The sequence below is a fragment of the Lathyrus oleraceus genome, chromosome 3 (genome assembly GCF_024323335.1).
Source record: "Lathyrus oleraceus cultivar Zhongwan6 chromosome 3, CAAS_Psat_ZW6_1.0, whole genome shotgun sequence".
NCBI classification, from domain to species: Eukaryota; Viridiplantae; Streptophyta; class Magnoliopsida; order Fabales; family Fabaceae; genus Lathyrus; species Lathyrus oleraceus.
This window is the reverse complement of record NC_066581.1, coordinates 96,334,419-96,342,272: the sequence shown is the minus strand read 5'-3', so window position 1 is coordinate 96,342,272 and position 7,854 is coordinate 96,334,419. Positions and strand designations below refer to the sequence as shown.

At 39.3% G+C, this 7,854-nt stretch overlaps 1 non-coding gene across 1 annotated transcript; it reads right to left on the bottom strand.

Moving 5' to 3' along the window:
- Positions 1-2,897: 2,897 nt before the first annotated feature.
- LOC127133463 (small nucleolar RNA R71) lies at positions 2,898-3,004 on the bottom strand. The gene has a single exon (XR_007807434.1). It is a non-coding gene; the product is annotated as a small nucleolar RNA R71 (small nucleolar RNA).
- Between the last annotated feature and the right edge of the window lie 4,850 nt (positions 3,005-7,854).

The following is a 7,854-nucleotide window of genomic DNA, read 5'->3' as shown; positions in this document are numbered from 1 at the left end:
GTAACACATGTATCATACCACCATCCCTACACTTTGCCTTTGATCGTCATTATTTCTCTCACTATAGCGATTATGTCGTCATTTGCATGAACTACATTGATCTTATTTTTGGATTGTTGTGCTTGTAATCTCAAGCATAGTGTTCAGGTTTACCACACACGAAACATCCATTTTATGGACCTTTCAGACCGCCAACACTCTTGAACTTGTTATGTTCCTTCCTTGGGCCAAGATTGTTTTTCATTCCATCGTGTTTCCTTTTTTCCTTTAGCGATAATAACATTAGCTTTAGAAAATCCAGCGAACTCTGATTTCTCCATGTCCTTCGATTCCTCCCCAACTCGAAGGTGCTTTTAGATTTTCTCTGGAGAGAAGTCCTCAGAACTATACATCCATTTATTTCTATAGCCTTTCCACGAAGGTGGCAACTTTGCAATGATTGCACCGACTTGAAAAGTTTTTGGAATGTATATTTATATAAATTTTATTTTATTCACGAGAATCTGTAACCTGTGCACTTGGGGAGGAATGGGCTTGGAGTCTATCATCTTAAAGTTAAAATATTTAGAAATTAAAAAATTCTCCGTACCTTTCTCTTCGGCCTTGAATTTAAATTCGAGTATTTTCCAGATTTCTGTTGCAGACTAAGTGATAACGTGAAAATACATCATATATTTGTCTTGATTTACGCTAAAAAAATTGTACCACTTTCAATTATATTCCGATTATTCCGCAAGTGTTCGAGTTATTTTTGCAGGTATTTCAATTCCCATGCTTAAATGAGCAAAGTATAGAAAAGGAAGGAAAAGAAGAAGAAACAGAAGAGAAAACAACAGAAAAGTAGAGAATACAAATTGTGTGCATGTGACGACCATCACAAAGCCTGTCACGACCATCACGCCCAGCCTGTCACGACCGTCACAGACCCATCACGAACGTCACACGGCCAAAATCAACGCTTTGAATTTGTCAACAGAAGTGATCCACCAGGCCCTTATTTCTCATTCCTCATCCACTTTCCCATGGATTCCTCACTTAACCAAGTCATCCTTATTTCTCTCAACTGCCAATACCTAATGGGGAATATAAAAGTATGGAAGTTGGAAACCTATAGGCACACTTAATTTTCCTCTATGAAGCCAACTTTCAAGACCTTTCTCTGCACTTTATTTTTCCACAACAGTTCTGTTTTTCTTTTATTCTTCAGCAACATTATTCTTTTTTACCGTTCAGAGCTTTGATTTTCCCTTTTCCCTTTCCGTTTTTCATTTAGCCAAAGTAGTAGTTTCCTACACTGGGGAACTACTACAATTTATTTAATTTAGTTTAAGCAATTATTTCGAAGAAGCAGAATCCTACCGACCTGTGGAGGACTGCTCAAGTACTTTAAGATTCTGCGTATTCTATTAATCCAATTTCCAGGTTTTTATTCAATTACTATTGTTATTGCTTTATTATTATAATCATGTTTGCTTTATTGTTGATCTGTTTATATTCGTCTGTGTTTGCGTTATTTAACATGTCCGGCTAAACTACCGGTATCAGTATGTAAACAATTTAATATGACGGGATTTAATAATAATCGGTGTAAAACTTCTTTCCTCAAACAATCTTTTTGGCTGTGGTTTTTAATTTAAATTTAATTAACTTTGTCACAAGAGTGAGAAGCTATTTAATACGATGTTGCCACGAGAGTGGGAAATTAACTAAGGTGAGAACCGACAATCGCGAGAGCGTGAGGGTTGAACTGGATAGTAAAAACTAGGAATTAATTTTAAAAACAGCGAGAGCAGTTTAAAAGCAATTAAAACTTATTTATTTTCAAAAAGTATTTTTAACTTCAAATGGGACAGCGAGAGCGTATATTCTGACTTAAAGGTAGAGTTCGAATCAACAATCACGAGAGTGTGAGATAAAGTCTTTTAAATAAGTATTTTCTACAAAAAGATATTTGGTGCTTAAATTATACACCGGTGACTTATCGAATCCCTGACGATTAATGCGTTGCATACTGATATCCTCCTATTTATATTTTCTTAAGACTTAACTTCCCTTAGATTTAATTTTCTTCAACCAAACTTCTAAAAATCATTCCCTTAGCTAAACATAATAACGTCGATAGAATTAGTTTGACCATCGGTCCTTGTGGGTTCGATATCTTTTAAAACTAAAACGACTAGACTGTGCACTTGCAGTCAAGTACTCGATAAACTATATTCTATATACAGTCACGAGACGTATCAAGTTTTTGGCGCCGTTTCGGGGGACCTGATTTAGTCAAATAGTGCGATTCTTTCGTTGCACAGTATAGACTAAGGTAAAAGCTAATCTCCTTTCCCTTATTTCCCCCGATTGTATGCTAAGTACTCGCTCACAAGGCGACAACTTAGCACCACCAATTGCAGAATTAGAGCGTTTCTTATATTTAAGACACCGAATACTAGAGTACCAACTAAGGTACAATATTCTCGATATCTTCTTTCCTACTGCTGAACCAGTTGAAAAACCAACTATGGCTACAGTGGAACCATATAATCGTCCTCTTAAGTTCTACGTTACCCCGTCCCAACAAGAACCTCACAGCAGCATTGTTGCCTTGCTATCAATCGAAATGATTTCGAGCTAAAACCCTCATTATTATCAGTCGTCCAACAACATCAATTTGCTGGAAATCCTATGGACGAACCTAATGAACATTTGACCAAGTTTGTGCAGTACGCAACACTGTGAAGGCGAATGGTGTATCTCAAGATGCGATAAGACTACGCCTCTTTCCTTTCTCTCTAAGAGACAGAGCTTGGGCTTGGTTGCAATCCTTGCCATCCAACTCAGTTACAACATGAGAAGAACTGAAGAACGTTTTCTTATCCTGATATTTTCCGCCAAGCAAAACTACTATGCTAAGAGCTCAAATCAACGGATTTCGACAAAAGGATGTAGAATCTCTCTACGACGCGTGGGAGAGATACAAAGACATGATGAGGATATGTCCACATCACGGTCTCGAAGACTGGGTGATCATTCACACATTTTACAATGGGCTTTTGTATAACACAAGGCTGACAGTAGACGTTGCCGCGGCCGATGCACTTATGGACAAGTGATACAACGAAGCCTATCAACTCATTGAAAACATGGCCCAAAACCATTTCCAATGGGGAGGTGAAAGAACTCCAGTAGAAAAGTCCCAAACAAAAGGTGGAATGTACGAAATCAGTAGCCTTGACCACGTCCATGCAAAGGTAGATGCCCTTGTTCAAAAGTTAGACAACTTGACCATACCACCCGCAGCCACCGTGGCTGCCGTGACTCCAAACTGTGAGTTATGTGGAACTCCTGGACACACTGCACCAGAATGTCAGATATTGGTAGGAGTTCCAACCGATCAAGTAAATTACGCACAAGGAAATCCTTATTTGAATACATACAACCCAGGTTGGAAAAACCATCCAAACTTTTAGTATAAGAATAACAACGCCCTATACGCACCTGGCCAAGAACCCACTGTTCCGCCTGGATATCAAAAGCCAGCTAATAATGCTCCTAACATGCCTAGGAAGTCCAACCTTGAACTAATGATGGAAAGCTTCATAGCTACCCAATCTCAAACAAACAAAGACTTATTAAACCAAAACATACATACTAGTGAGCAACTTAAACAATTAGCGAGCAAAGTAGCCGCCTTAGCCACCCACAACAAAATGCTTGAAACACAGATTTCACAAGTGGCTCAACAACAAGCATCTATTGTCGCTCCCGCTGGCACATTTCCTGGATAGCCACAACCTAATCCAAAAGGACATGCAAATGTCGTTATATTGAGGAGTGGAAAAGAACTAGACGGACCCGTAGATCCAAGACTCCAAAATCCTGCCATGTACCAAAAACCAGACAAAATAACAACTGAGAAGGTAAGTGAACCGGAGGAGAAGGAAGATAATACCTGAGAGGCTGAAGAGAAAGAAAAACCTTATGTGCCTCCACCACCTTATAAACCACCCATTCCGTATCCTCAAAGACTCACAAATTCTAAAAATGCAGGGCAATTTAGGAAATTTGTTGAACTTCTGAAGCAACTAAACATTACAATTCCCTTTACAGAAGCCATCACACAAATGCCCTCATATGCCAAATTTCTTAAAGAGATCCTATCCAATAAGAAAAAGATCGAGGATAATGAAACAGTTACACTTACCGCTGAGTGTAGCGCAATAATCCAAAATAACATGCCTCCCAAACTAAAAGACCCAAGTAGTTTCTCCATACCCTATGTCATTGGAAAGTTCGTCATAGACAAAGCTCTATGCGACCTAGGATCCAACATTAGTGTAATGCCCTTTGTCGCATCCGCGAAAAACAACCGGCGGGCTGAAATAAAAACACAACACAGAGCCGCCACTGCGCGTTATTTATCCCAAAATAGGGAAAGGAAACGCTCAGAGAAACCTGGAAAGGAAATGGTCTCACGACCAAAGAGAAAGGGTAAGGGAGTCGGTTACGCAAGGGGAAGGTATTAGCACCCCTCACGTCCGTCGTACTCGACGGGATCCACGTTCTAAAAGAAAGAATAGGTTGCTAAACATCACACACACACAGGGAACGCAGGTGGGGTTAAGAGAAGGGAGCTCGATAGGACATCGCATCCAATGCCTACATATCTCGTCTGAAACGAGAATCAGAGCTGCTGTAGTTCGGCTCACGCACGCCAAACAACACAAAACACACAAACAGATAGCAAACATGGAGCCCAACAGCCAATCATTGGACTTACGTCCGCATCCGAACCAAAACACACTCAAAAGGGCAAACGTGGAGCCCGACAGCCAATCACTGGACTTACGTCAGCATCCGAACCAAAACACACACAAGAAGATAACAAGTAAACACACACAAAAAGGAAAAAAGTGCCCGGAGAGACCTCGCACGGTCTCCTGCCTACATACCTCGTCTGGAACGAGGATCAGGGCGATGTAGTTCCCCCTAAAGGGAAAGAAAATCTAGCCAGAAACCAAGGGAAGACACACTACCAGGGAGCTGGACTCGAGCCTAGTGTTGTCATGCATCATTACCCTATGTTCAGGTTTCTACCTACTTGCACAACTGCAAGCTAATCCTATCCAGGAAGAAAGCAAGCATACAAGCATACAGATCAAAACAAGCATTTCAAGCAAATATTCACATAGCACACACTATAACCAGTCAAGTGAGGCTCAAACAATGGGTTTAACTGCCGAAGCAAGTCATCTGTACATGGGTATTATTCGCTCTTAACCTTGCCATTACGAGGCTAAGGTGAAGCAGATGAAAAGGTGAAGTGAGGATGAGACCTCACAGCTCTTATCCCTGACCAGGGAGAGCTTCAGACAAAGGAGCGTGGGTCCAGAATGGAGGGACCCTTCTACGCTCAAAGACTCTGACTCGATTGTGCAACAGCACAAGATCTTGGGTTTGTGTCCCAATGCATCAACACACAGCCGTGTGAGCAGAGGGACGACTCACAGAATAGTGGGGGATAGATTGCATATCCCTTTGATCCACCAATTGCCTCATAGAGGTCTTCACCTGCTTGGCACAAATGTAAACAACCACAAACATCGCCTCTTAAGGAGGACTTCAGACAATTGCCTGGCCAAGTAACAGGCCAGGTCTTCCAGACTACATGAAGAACAGAAGTCCTACCTCAAGTGGTTTAAAAACCAAGCAGCAGCAAGCAAGTTCTTAAAGAACTGTAAGCGACTAAATGTACCTGAAATCAATCAAGTATCATCAGTACTCAGACAAACAACAATAAACAGCAAATGTTAATCAGTCAGACTGTACAGATTAAGCAACACAGGTTAATGCACATAAGTGCAAGCTATAAGCTCAAGCTCAAGCTTCACAACCTACAAAACAAAGTCAAATTAGTTCAAAACATCCAACAATCTCAATTTAATTGACTTGAAGCATTCTCCTTGAGCATTATGCATTTCATCCTGAAAATCCACACCAAATGTGAGAAACTAGACCACTAGGCCAAGCCTAGGGTCCAAAAGGGAGAAAAAATTCTAAACAGCAAGCAATTCTCAACCAAAACCAAATTAATGCAAATAGAAAGCAAATGCAATTGATCCCATACTCATATCATTCACCATATTCATTTCATGACCAAAACAAGTCAAACTAGGTCAAATGCAACATCCAATGTCCAAACAGAATGAATTCCATCAAAAGCATACCAAAATAATTCCAAAAATCCTCAAATAATTCACACCTAAACAGGACATATTCAGGGTATAGCATGTCAATTTTCAGCTCAATTGGACAAAAGGAACTAGGCCAATGAAAATCAAGAAATCCAGACACAATTATTCAAGCCAAACCATAGCATCAACACAAGCATCCACTTCAAAAATTCATAAATCAGTGAGAACATTTAAGAAATGAATAGGACCAAAACAGGGATGTCCTACAATGTGTCTAAAACCAGCATACCAAATTTTACATCCATCCAAAACCATATGAGAATTTCACACAAGATATACAAACATGTGTCACACAAGCTTGCACAATGAACATACAGAGAAGAAAAATATCAATCAAATTTAAAATGCCATAGAAAAATCCAGAAAAATTCACATAACATTTAAACATATCCACAATCATCCATGCAAAATTTCAATCCATTCCACCAATCATAGGCCAGGCAAAAATATTCATGAAGTTGACCTAGCTAGGTGTGACACAAATTGTCACACCTAGATTCAAAAAATCATAACTCAATCACCAGATATCCAAAAATCACAAACTTTATATGGAAATCACTATCAATGAGTACAAAATGAGCACAAAAAATTTCAAGCATTTCTTTTAATGTATGAGCATTTCATGATGAAAATGGCAAAACATGTAAAAAATACACACAAGTCAAAGATCCATAGGCCAGGTCAACATTTTTCCATGCACAACTTATAAAACCATGCCTATAAAAAACTAGAGGGAATTTGGAAGCTACAAAAAAAATCTCATAATTTTCTGATTAGCCAATATTTTTTTATGATTTTTCTAAGTTTTAAATGAATTATGTAATAATTATTTAAGTGTTTTATTAATTAAAATGGATTAATGGCAATTTCGTGATTATCAAACCCTGGCCAAAAACGGCGCCGTTTTCATTAATCCAGTGTCACACGCTGATTGGCTCAGTTTGGAGGGAAACAACAATTCGAATTTGGCCTGGCACTGAGTGGATTAAACAGTAAAAATCCAGAAATCTGCTTCATCTTCATCGTGCTCATGTTCTTCCATTCCAAAATTGGTTTTGCTCATTTCTCAACCAAATCTCACAAATGGATAACCGTTGGAAAGGTCTAAGTGCGTGGATCATGAATATGTAACCTAATCAACCTAAATCTAACTGTATAAACCGGATCGATCGAATTAGGTTTTGCATTCAAAGCTTAAAATCAAAATAACTCTTCCTACAGTCATCCATTCCAAAAACTAAACATATCACAACGATCTACATTGAGCACTCTTCAAAAAGCATATGGCAATTCATCAATTTATGAGATTCGATTTTGAAGTACCTTGAGATGGCAGTGCTGATTCCTGTAGTATTTGCGCGTGGCTTCTCAAAACAGATGAAGAAAGATGTAAAGGAAGATGAATGCAGCTTGTAGCTTGGCTCGAATTCGCTTCTAGTGGAAGAAATCTCCAAATGCCATTGATGCACACCTTCTCAACAGTCACGGATCTTGAGGATTTTGATGTTGCCTTGCCAAAACAGTAGAAGAAGAAGATGATTGGAAGAAGCAGCAAGAAGAACCACACGATTTGGTGGAGAATTGGAAGAGATTTGCTCAATTTTGCTTT